This window comes from Xenopus laevis, chromosome 2L (genome assembly GCF_017654675.1).
Source record: "Xenopus laevis strain J_2021 chromosome 2L, Xenopus_laevis_v10.1, whole genome shotgun sequence".
Classification (NCBI taxonomy): Eukaryota; Metazoa; Chordata; class Amphibia; order Anura; family Pipidae; genus Xenopus; species Xenopus laevis.
This window is the reverse complement of record NC_054373.1, coordinates 94,833,032-94,845,304: the sequence shown is the minus strand read 5'-3', so window position 1 is coordinate 94,845,304 and position 12,273 is coordinate 94,833,032. Positions and strand designations below refer to the sequence as shown.

The 12,273-nt window shown below is 41.2% G+C and overlaps 1 long non-coding RNA gene across 1 annotated transcript; it reads right to left on the bottom strand.

Annotated features, from left to right (window-relative positions):
* Positions 1–4,754: 4,754 nt before the first annotated feature.
* LOC121400000 lies at positions 4,755–9,991 on the bottom strand. Its single transcript, XR_005965459.1, has 3 exons — positions 9,623–9,991; positions 5,705–5,877; positions 4,755–5,472 (listed from the first exon to the last, which is right to left on the bottom strand). It is a non-coding gene; the product is annotated as an uncharacterized LOC121400000 (long non-coding RNA).
* Positions 9,992–12,273: the final 2,282 nt, after the last annotated feature.

Genomic DNA, 12,273 nt, shown 5'->3' with positions numbered 1-12,273 from the left:
AAACAGCTTACATGAGTCATCCCAGCTAAATTGTGGGAAATGTCTTCTTCCACTACTTTGCTGGATCTTCATTTACAAGTGTCTGTCCTATCATTGGCAACAGCCAAGCAATTATTGGATTAAGCCTATGAGTTGCTGTACTCAAGGAACATTATGGTTGTATACTTAACACAATATTGCACAATAGGCCTTGAGGGCCAGTGTCCCAATTGCTATGCAAGAATTCTCACTGTTGTGACTGGAGTCAATGACCATTTTTTCTTGCTCCAAATGCACTGAAGTCGGTGGGCTGTTTCTCTTCCACCAAATGCACTGGAGTCTATACAGTGGTGGAACTACCGGGGGAGAAGGGGGTGCGAGCGGGCCAGGGCCCGCGCGCCACTGAAAATGAGGGCGGTACGGAGGGGGGGCCCGGCCCGGCTGCGCGTCACGCACCACCCCCACTCTAGTTACGCTACTGAGTCTATAGCCATTTTTTTGTTCCTTTTTTCCTGTGTGGAAAAATGTGATTTCTGGCAACAATAATTTTCAGTCCTTTAGATAAATAATTCTGGAATTTAATCTGCTGAAAGACTATGAACATTGTAACTATTTTGAGGATTTTGTTTTATACATGTATATAAAAATATCCTTATATAAAAGGAACAGAAGATAAAATTGTTTGCTGCTGGTAGTTCCGGAACTGGTAAATTTGCTTCCTCCAGCTGATAAAAAATTAGCTTGAGGTGTAAAGATGTAATTTGCATTCCCAATATAGTAGGTGTTAAAAATCTTTTCTATTTATTTTTAGATAGATTTTACCTTGATTAGGAATAAAAGCTACAGTAGCCATTTACAAGTGTAGCTCACGGTCTGAAGTAAGGGCTTTAGGGCTCTTACACATGAGCGTTTTGACCTGCGTTCCGTTTTTTGGCGTTCAGCCGCAGGGGAGCGCAGGAATAGATGCAAGTCATTATTTGAAATGGGGCTGTACTCACTCAGGCGCGTGTAGGCGCCGAACGCAGGAAAAATGCAGCATGTTGGGTCTGAACCTGCGTTCGGCGCCTACACGCGCCTGAGTGAGTACAGCCCCATTTCAAATAATGACTTGCGTCTATTCCTGCGGCTGAACGCCAAAAAACGGAACGCAGGGGAGCGCAGGTCAAAACGCTCATGTGTAAGAGCCCTTACTATGGATGTTCAAGCCATATTAACCATATAAGCACTTGTGGCTAGTGCCTAGAATGGATGGCAGTTTAGGGGGTGTGGCTTTTGGCCTACTAACAGTAAAATAAATCTGGTTGCAGAAGTAAGGAGTAGGGGTTACCTGGTTGGTATGGGCCAGGCAGGTGTCCAGGAAGTATCCATAGGCAAGGAATTTTGTGAAAATTTTTATTCATCATATAGGCACCCAAGGGCCACTCCACTACTGCCCTAGGCATGGACCCTCAATGCGCATGTGCATTACATCACTTCTGCGCGTACACATTTTGTCATGTATTATGTACTGCACATGTACTGCACATGCACCAATGACGTGCACTGAGAATCAGTGCCTAGGGTTGTTCTGAACCAAAATACAGCCCTGCAGTAGAGGCAAGCACTACAGCTGCTGGGGGCTGCTGGGGGCTGCTGGGGGGGGGGGTCAGGAGATATTGGGGGAGGCTTAGTGATCCACTGACTAATAAGCAGTTTTCGTGTATTTAATTTTTTAGGGGGCAAAATAATTATTTTGTTGTGGGTCCCATTTACTTCTAGTAACACCATTGTTTTGAAGGTTTCAGCTATAGTTATTGGCAGTATTTTGGTTTGATGGGGTTAAAGTTAAAAAAAAGGTTAAGAATGATTAGTGTTATTGGTTTAGGAAGCCATGCCTCTTTCCACCTGATTAGTGCTTAGGCTGATTAGTGGTAAAGCATTGGAAACACAGATTTAATATAGATCAGCTCAGTCTGTCAGTTTAATTTAGCATGCAAATAAACCTTTCACTGAATTATAATACACTCAAAATTCCACCCTCAGCACTCTTTGAGAATATTTGCATCCTGGGATGTTAGTGCAGCATTGTGGGCAGCCTTGTACCTAAAACTTGCCATAGACAAGTGGAAAGTACAGGGCCCTGATCGCTAGCATGCACCCAAGCTAAGATCCATCCAAGGGGACGCCCATAGTGCTGCCATCCAACATGAATATAGATCTCCTTAGCACAGGGATCACTACAGTCATTAGAGAGAGCCAAATAGAGGTGTGCGGACTGGCCTGATACCCAGGGTGGCCATATTCAAGCATCACTAAAGCCTAGAGGGCTTCCCCCTCACCCCTGTACTTCATTATCAGTGCGCAGCTTAAAGGAACAGTAACACCAAAAATGAAAGTGTTTTAAAGTAATGAAAATATGTAGTGTTGCCCTGCACTGGTAAAACTGATCTGTTTGCTTCAGAAATACTACTATAGTTCATATAAACAAGCTGCTGAGTATGGTACAGGATAAATTGTGAACAACAGGTAACATTATATTCTACAGAGCTTATCTGCTATCTGCTGAGTAACTTGAGCCTTTCCTCCTTTGAATGGCTGCCCCCATGACTACACAGCAGCTTATTTATATAAACAATAGTAGTGTTTCTGAAGCAAACACAGCAGTTTTACCAGTGCAGGGCAACACTGCATTATATTTTTATTACTTTAAAACTATTTTATTTTTTCATGTTACTGGCAGGGCCACTCCTGCCATGAGGCAAGGTGAGAACCTTGCCTCAGACGTCGGTGAGCGGCCAGTTACAAGGGGCGGCAAAAAGCCGCCTCCTGTAATTTTAAGAGCCAAATTTCCATTTTTTAAACTGGAGATTCGGCACTGCTAGTGCAGAATGCGCTGTAGCACTCTTTTCGCTAGTGTTGCAGCCCCTTTTGACCCGCTCTGATGGTAAACTTTTAAGCACGGATCGGGGGGCAGTATCGGGGTTGCTGCCTCAGGCAGCAGTCCACGGATCACCCCTGGTTACTGGTCCTTTTACATAGTCAATGGTATGGTGTATTAGTGAAGGGAGATGAAGGGCTCTGCAATCTAAAACACAGGAAGCACACACACCCAGAAGCAGTGTGCAAAGTGCAAAAAAAAAATGATCATAGGCCAGAATACTTTCATCATCTCACCACGTGATGTCAGCAGTTATCTGGAAAGTCAGTTACTATATATTTACCTCAGTCCTTAATCCGTTCCCTTTTTATTTGGTTACAGATGTTCATTTGTTCTTCATTCTCACAATATGATTTCTTCAATTTTTTCTGGCTTCCCCTTTAGTTCTGATGCTTTCTTCTTAATTATATTTACACAAATCTAGATGCAGAGCATAGGCTCATCTTGTGGTGGTATTGATTGTGATTCAAATAAAACAAGTACAGTACCAAAACCCTTAATTACCCTTAATTTTGGAAAGCATGCACTTTGGAAAGTGAAAGTACATCTATTTTTGCACACTGACTTAGCGCTTAATTCCTTTGAGGGAACATTTGAGCATCACTGCTTTGCAGCCAGGGGCATACCTTGGCATCCCTGGTCCCTGTGCCACCCATACCTGTACCTACCTCACTGTTACCCTCGGCTTCTTCAACGGTACAAGATCTTATATAGGAAAGGACCCTGTATGCGCCTGTTGATAGATATCTCATTAAATGATTCTACTATACACATCTCAATCAAAGTTGCCCTGATTATAGTGGTAGCAATTCTGGCAGTGAATATGGAAACTGGTACCTGTATAAAAGTATCTTTTGTACCAGTAAAGATGAGAAGTTTTATTTAATTTAATATTTTTTTATTTTAATATATATTTATTATATTTTATAAAGGTGCTAACTTGTACTAGTACAGTTACCAACAACAAACTTTCAGGTCTTTGCTTTCAGACCTTTCAAAAGTAATGCACTTATGCTGTTTAGAACTTTGTAAATCAACCCCGAGTAGTACTTTGCTAGTGTAAATGCAGTGGTGTATCAACTGGGAAAACCCAGAAGCAGACAGTGCCAATAGCGGCCATATAGATACAGTTATTATGTGTTTTAATATCAGTTGTAGCATTCACTCCCTCCCATAGCATGCCATACAATTACATATGATTGGATTCAATGGTCCCTCTCAGGCAGGGGTCCCCAAACTTTTTTTACTCGTGAGCCACATTCAAATCTAAAAAAAAGTTTGGGAGTAACATAAGCATGCAAAAAGTTCCTGGGGGAACCAAATATGGGCTGTCATTTGCTATTTGGCAGCCTATAGGAGGCTCTGTTTGGCAGTACATCTGGTTTTTATGCAAGCTTGCCTACAAGTCAAGGATTCAAGAATAAGCAGCTTCATTGAGTGTTGCTCATGAGCCACTGGTTGGGGGATCACTGCTGTAAGGTGTGTGCTCATGCACAAGTACACAACATATTGTTGTGCACACAAAGTATTTTGTGTGAAAATGCAAAATTGTGTATAAATTCTGACCTGAGCACACCTTTTTTTAAAAACTGGGCCCACAAGTTTAAAATGTATGCACAAATGTATGCACAAAAGTTTTCTTTTACGCACATAGACAAGATAGAATTAGAGGGAACATTGCAGACAGTCACTACTTATTGGACTGATGGGGGGCTGTTTGGGCCTCTGTGTCACTGAAATGCAGGGCCTGTTTTGAATCCCCAGTCCTAGCCTGGTGGCAGGCTTTTTTTTACCTTTAGTTTTTTTCAGTTTAGTTGTTTTCAGATAGTTAACCAGAAGAAAATACTTTTCAGTTACTTTCTATTTTCTATTTGTGACCATTTTTTTAATGATTTAAGGTCTCATCGACAGAGTTATGTTTATTATATATCACAATCTTTTGAGCCCTCTTTCGCCAGATGGAGAATGCTGTAAGTTGTTTAATAGCATCCTAAGGAATTGTATTATTCAACTGAACCAATTTATTTTTATAGTGCATATAGTGCTTTAGAAAGCATGCATTCTGAAGGGACCATTTGAGGGTTATAACCACATCCCATAAACTTGTTGCCCCCCTCCTTTTTGTTGGAATGGGTCTAGAGCCGCTTCACTAGTGCCTAGAGTGAAATTGTGTTCTCTGCACTAGAAGAGCTGAATTTCAATTGTAAAAATGGAAATTTTGCTTCAATTCGACACAAAAGAGTTTGCTATGAATAAAATCAGTGTGGGGATAAGTGGCGTAAATAGATATTAATGGACTCCACAGCAAATTATTTTTTAGGACCCCAAAATGTCTAGAGGTTGACCTGTTTTCCCAATATGTATTGAAATTGTACATGAATTAGGACCTTAAGGGGCCCCTATACCTCCTGCCCCCCCCCTGCATCCGCAGTGTCTGCTTCCTCTGTAGTTACGCCCCTGGTGGGGATGTTTCTGTGTTCATCCTTTCTTTAGAATCCTCAGTGATGAATATTCACCTGTATTATGGCTTTTAGTGTGTACCTCTGCTTTGTTGAGTCATGCTCTGCCAGAAACACCTGAAAGGTGAGAATACATTTCATTAGCCTCAATGTATCAGCAAATATTCAACCCTAATTAAGGACTGAGTCATTTCTGAATGCAATAAAAGCAGTTGGAATTGCACCTGAGAAACAAAGATACAAAATTAAAATTGAATAAAGAAGAATTAAAAGTATACAGCGGGCCTTAAAATACTGTACCCCCCCCATATATTTCAGCATTATAGGAACTATAATCTTTCTTACTTACTGTTTGTTCTATTTTTGTGTAGTTGGCAGTATCCAGTCCTGGTCTGGTTCCCCTGGCTGTTCATTGCAGGATGATTGTGAAATAGGTTTAACATTCAGTTCCTCATAGTGTGCAAATTCTAATCTCTCTCAGGTTCTGCTATTTTCACAGACTGTAAACAATATATTTCCTTCCTGCAGTGAAACAGTACCTAAATTCAGAGACTGGCCCCATAAGGGTAACTAAATCAGTAGCTTGAAGGAGAATGAGGGAGATCACTCATTTGTAATCTTAGCACTACTGTTAAATGGCTGATGTAGCAAGGTTTTCATATATCTTTAACCTTTTAATGAGCCAGGAGAGCCCTGACCTGATGTTTAGATCAGTGATTTTTATACTTTTTTCTTTAGTTCAAGCCCCTGCAAGGTTAAACATCAGGTCAGGGCTCCCGTGGCTCAACAAAAGGTTAAAGATATATGAAAACCTTGCTGCATCAGCCATTTAACAGTAGTGCTATATCAGAAGTGTTATATCTTGCAGTGGTGCCCAAGGTGGGTCTGATGCTTTGCAAGACAGTAGTGACATATCTTCTGTTGCTCCCAGTTCTAATACATCAGCAGTCAACAGAGATGAATATTCGTCTATTTCCATATCTAGGACTGCATGTGCTTCTGTCAGTGGTTGTCCTTCTGGCCCAGTTTCTTCTGAATTACAAGACAATAGTACGTGGCTGCTGGTGCCTCTATTTCAGACGGTTTTGTTACCCCAGCAGATCTTTATCCATACAGTAAAGCGATGAAGAAAGAAAGCAATTAGTAAATTATAATACTATGGGTCAAGTAAGGAATGGCAAGAGGGATGCATACACACTTCCCCTCATGAATACCAAATGCAGGCAGTGTATATTCATCGGGAGTCAATTTGTAAATGGTCTTCAGTTTTATTGTTATTTAAAATTATTTAGCATTTTGTGTAGCAGTTAGAATTTCAGTAGCTATCAGGTTGCTAGGGTCCAATTTACCCTAGCAACCAGACATGAGAGATGAATAGGAAGGAAAATATCCGGATGCAAAAGAACACCCTGGCCCTCCAGAAAAACGCAAATCCCTCGTGCTCAGTAATATAAGTAACGGCAACCTATCTGCAATGTACTACAAGGAAATTCACTGGCACACAAGGTAATGCTGGCAGGGTGAGACCCTTGCTTTAAATTTATCGCAGCATGCAACGTTTCAGGGTTATCCCCTTTATCAAGCATGCTTTTGAATTTCCTTGTAGAATAGGTAGGGCCTGAATAGACTGGTAAGTAATATAAATTGGCCATTAAAGGTGAAATAGTTATAAAGTAATATAAACTGTAATATTTTGCATAAAAATTCTATTTCTATTTCTTCGGATTTTAATAAAAAGTTTCGTACAGCCTCAATGCCCAGTTGATGTTTACTTGACGTATATAATGACTCAACATCAAGGGGCACATTTACTTAGTTCGAGTGAAGGAATAGAATAAAAAAAACTTTGAATTTCAAAGTATTTTTTTGGCTACTTCGACCATCGAATTGGCTACTTCGACTTTCGACTACGACTTCGAATCGAATGATTCAAACTAAAAATCGTTCAACTATTCGACCATTTGATAGTCGAAGAACTGTCTCTTTAAGAAAAACTTCTACCCCCTACTTCAGCAAGTAAAACCTACTGAGCCTCAATGTTAGCCTATGGGGAAGGTCCCCATAGGCTTTCTAACAAATTTTTGGTCGAAGGAAAATCGTTCGATCGATGGATTAAAATCCTTCGAATCGTTCGATTCGAAGGATTTAATTGTTCGATTGAATGATTTTTCCTTTGATTTGCGTTGAATCCTTCGACAATTCGAAGTCGAAGGATTTAACTCCGACAGTTAACCCTCGATATTCGACCCTAAGTAAATGTGCTCCCAAGTGTAATTAGAAGACTATTACTGTCCAACTTGATGTTCTCTATTTGTGATAAAACGTCCATAGTATCTCTGGCATAGGACATTAGAGATTCTACCATAGGTTTCAATATTACATCCAGATATTGGCTTGCTTTTTCAGATAAGTTTCCATTTCCCGAAATTATTGGTCTACCCGGGGTTTTTTCTATATGTTTGTGAATTTTTGGTAGTAAATAAAAGGTTGCAATTCTCGGATGGTCTGTTTTAAGGAATTGATATTCTTTTTTGCTTATTAATAAATCCTTCTGAGCTTCTAGTAAAATTCTATTGTAAATTTCTTTGAAATTTTCTGTTGGGTCTCCCAATAGTTCTTTATAACACTCTGACTTTATGGGGCAAATTCACTAAGCCGCGAAGCGCTGAACGCTAGCGTTAATTCGCTAGCGTTTGGCATTTTCGCTACTGCGCAAATTCACTAACAAACGCTGGCGTAGTTTCGCTAGTGTTACTTCGCAACCTTACGCCAGGCGATTTTCGCTAGCGACCAAACTACGCAAATTCACTAACTTGCGCAGTGTACTGAACGCTACCTTTTACGCTAGACTTCCTTCGCCACCTCAGACCTGGCGAAGCGCAATAGAGTAGATAGGGATTGTTTAAAAAAAAAGGTAAATTTTTTTTCTAAGTCCCAAAAAACGCTGGCGTGTTTTTTACATGATGGCTGATAGGCTGAAAAAGATCGAAAAAATTTTGGGGCTCCCCTTCCTCCCCCCTACATTTCCTGACTCATGGCAACTTACCTAGACAGTGGGCACATGTGTAGGGCAAAATAAAAAATTTTTTTTGCTGATTTGAAGGTTTTCTAGGCATTTGTAGTGCAGATACGTGTTCCTCCATTGAAATTAGAATTTCGCGCCGTATGCAAATTAGCCTTCGTTAGCGTAACTTCGCTTTATATAACGAATCAACGCTAGCGCAACTTCGCAACCTTACGCTACCCCTGTGCGCAACTTCGGATTTTAGTGAATTTGAGGAGCCCTGGCGAAACTACGCCTGGCGAAGTGCGGCGAAGTGCAGCGAAGTGCGGCGAAGTTGCGCCTGGCGCAACTTTGCATCTTAGTGAATTTGCCCCCAAGTGTCTATCTGCCTCTTCTAGATACATATCGTTTGGCCAAAGAACTATATTTCCCCCTTTGTCTGACTGTTTAATTTGAATGTCATCCCACATTCTGATCTCTTTTATCACCTCTTTCTCTTCTTGGGTTAAGTTATCTTCGTAAATCTTTGGAGTTAATTTTAAGATATCTTGGATTACTAGATTAGTATATATGTTGATATTGGGACATATATTTGAGGGAGCCTCTTCCATCCAAGATAGAAAAGATTAAAAATCCAGCCTCTGCCTTTCTCCCGCTTTGTGGTGCTCCCACGGATTAGAAAAAAACCAAGTTAGATTCTATGAGAGCAACTCCACCTACTATTTATTTCTAATTTCGTGGCTAAATATATGAACTCAACAGACCGGTTTTAATTTATTTATACTAACTTATTGGCACAGGTCACTTTATTAATTTATGAATTTCATTGGATAAAATGGATTCGGATTGATAACAATAATTTGGAAGCACTGGCACTTTAGAAATCCAATTAGGATTTAATTAATTATTATTAAGAATTGATTATTGAACACTGAAGCAATGGCGTTTTGATTGTTGTGGCACTGAATTAATTTTGGAAATAAGAAATTCATAATAGATTGGACCAAGTTGGGAGTGAAATAATTGATTTAATTTTAAATTAATTAATTAATTTATAACTGAATCACACAGAAAGCACTTGTACTTTATTAATAATCACATTAATTAGGGGGTGTGGCTTGCACGCTGATCAAAATGGCAGCATAACTTGGGAGCTCCGCTCTCCCTCAGCCCCAAAAGCCATCAATTATGCAACATTTAGCTGCAAACGATCAATTGAGATTGGAGCCAACCTCGTAACAGATGAGCGGTACTAACGCATACCTGAACTGAGAAGAGGAGCGAGTTTTTCTGCACACCCAGTCGGAGGCCTAGTTCTGGCGGGTGGCCCTCACAGCCGTAGCGGCAGTGCTTGAGCAGGAATCGAACCGCAGCCCCTTTGCTCTAGTTCCGAAGCGGCGCTGCAGTTCACAGAGTGAATCGAGCTGCCGGACAGGAACCGGTGTGTAACACCAGACGCATCACCGATCGGCACTGTGGGAGCGCAACCCGGTAAGCGGCCACGTGGGCCCCATGGTTCCCGACAAGGCTTTCTTTCCTACTGCACAGGCCCGTAGTGCACCAGCCTTACCCGCACTGTGGACACCTCCTCACTGTAACGGTGCGTGCAGGTTATGAACAGCACCTTAAATAGGAGGCATGCATGTATTACCGGGTGGCACTGTCACGACCTTGTAGGCCTTCCTGAGCGCTACTCCACGCAAGCCTCAATATTTACCACATCCTCAGGGAGTGACTAACGGAGACGTATCTTTAAAAGAAACACTGCCTCTGACTGCCACTGCCAACTCTATTTAATTTGCCAGACGCTCCATCAGCAGCACCGATAAGGAATTAAAACAGTTTTTAATGCGGATTTAAGGAGGATATCCAATCAGAACTCAGAAATTCGTTAGCAGAGATCACCTCCGAACTTTCTACCCTGGATCACAAACTACAGACAGTTACTCAGGATCAGGGTGATATACAGGAGAGGTTAACCAATTCAGAAGCTCAGATTCAAGACTTGCAATTACAACTAAGGGAGCTCCAAGACTCACAAGAAGACTTAGAGAACCGATCAAGGCGAAATAATTTACGCATCAGTGATATCCCTGAAACGGTTCAATTAGAATCTTTCCTGAAACGATACTTTAAACAATTGCTACCAAACATGCAGGGGAGTGACTTACTTATGGACAGAGCTCACAGAGCTCTCAGAGCACGACCAAAGAATAATGCACCCCCGAGGGATATTATAGTGCGCTTCCACTATTTCTGCACAAAAGAAGCAATACTTAACGCAGTCAGAGAAAATCCAATGGAACTTGATGGAATTAAACTGCAATTCTACACGGATCTTGCCCCATCCACTCTACAGAAGAGAAGAGAGATGAAACCACTTACAGATGTGCTGAGCCTCAAGGGCATTCCTTACAAGTGGGGCTTCCCCTTTAAACTTATCTACACTTGTGACAGTGTCACATATACTCTAAGAGATCCAACTGACATCGAGGATGCCCATAAATATTTAGAAGGACATCAGGAGCCGCCAGTGGACGGTGAACAATAGACTTACCTGCATCTACAAAGTCACTGGCGCTACATCAACAGCTCAGATGAACACGACTTAAACCTGACCCTCAACCTAAGTAGTCTCCATGGATCAAGAAAAGGACAAACCAGCCTACAGAGATGATTGCAAATTTTCCAATGCAGACTTCATCCCATCTTTGGATATTGCGACATATAAAAGATTTGGACTAGCACCTGTTTCTTGGAGGTGAGATACAGAAGGAAGACAAGATTTCCTACACTCAGATGGCAGATCGTCAGGTTTTTCATTTCTATCGGTTGCAAAAGTTAATTATTTGATTTTTTATATCTTTGCGTGATTTACTTGTTGCATGGTTGTATGATTATATAATGTTTATATTTGCATACAGTTGGGGCTGGGGAGAGGGCATACCCAACTGTTAGTCTAATAGCCTCACTCCTATTTGGGTAACCCCAGTGGATACAACCTATTTTGTACCCTGTTAGCGGGCCCCACAATACCCAGTTATACCCTTACTCGCACACACAATGGCAGAGGAGCCGGCCGTGAGTCACACCAGTGATCATGAACAGAGTCACCCATTTCACCTGAAAGTGATAACACACTTAACTCACCAAATAAAAGAAAAATGGCACTCACTGATTATGCTAAAATGAAGACAGATGTGATCCTATTACAAGAAACCCATTTCTTACGCAGTTCTTTCCCAAAGTACATGAGTAAAGCATATCCCATCTGCTATCTATCTAATGGAGATACAAAATCGAAAGGAGTGGCCATACTAATACACAGACATGTGAAATTTCAGCTGCAACGGAAGCATATAGACCAGGAGGGCCGTTATGTAATAGTCACTGGCCTACTACAAAATCAAATGGTCACTTTGGCCTCAGTTTATGCACCAAATACAAAGAAGACAAAGTTTTTCCTGACATTCTTTGAGAAACTGGCGGAGGTAAAGGAAGGCAGGCTGATAGTAGGGGGAGATTTTAACACGATCTTGCAGAACAATTTAGACAGAACTAGAGATACTCTCGCAGCAAAACACTCCCTGGAACTTACATTTGATACTAAACGCCTAACAAAACACCTGAGGAACTTGGCACTGGTGGATATTTGGAGGGAAAAGCACCCCCTAGACAGGGATTACACATACTTCTCTCCAGTACACGGTTCATATTCACGTATTGACTTCCTGTTTACTAATTCAACTCAGTTTGATGTAGTAGGAACAGCCAAAATACATGACATAACATGGTCAGATCATGGGATGGTGGAGGTTATCTTCGTTCGATGAGATGCATTAAGGGGCAGAAGCAACTGGAAGCTTAATGACTCACTTCTCATAGATCAGGCAACCGGCACAACTGTGAGGAAG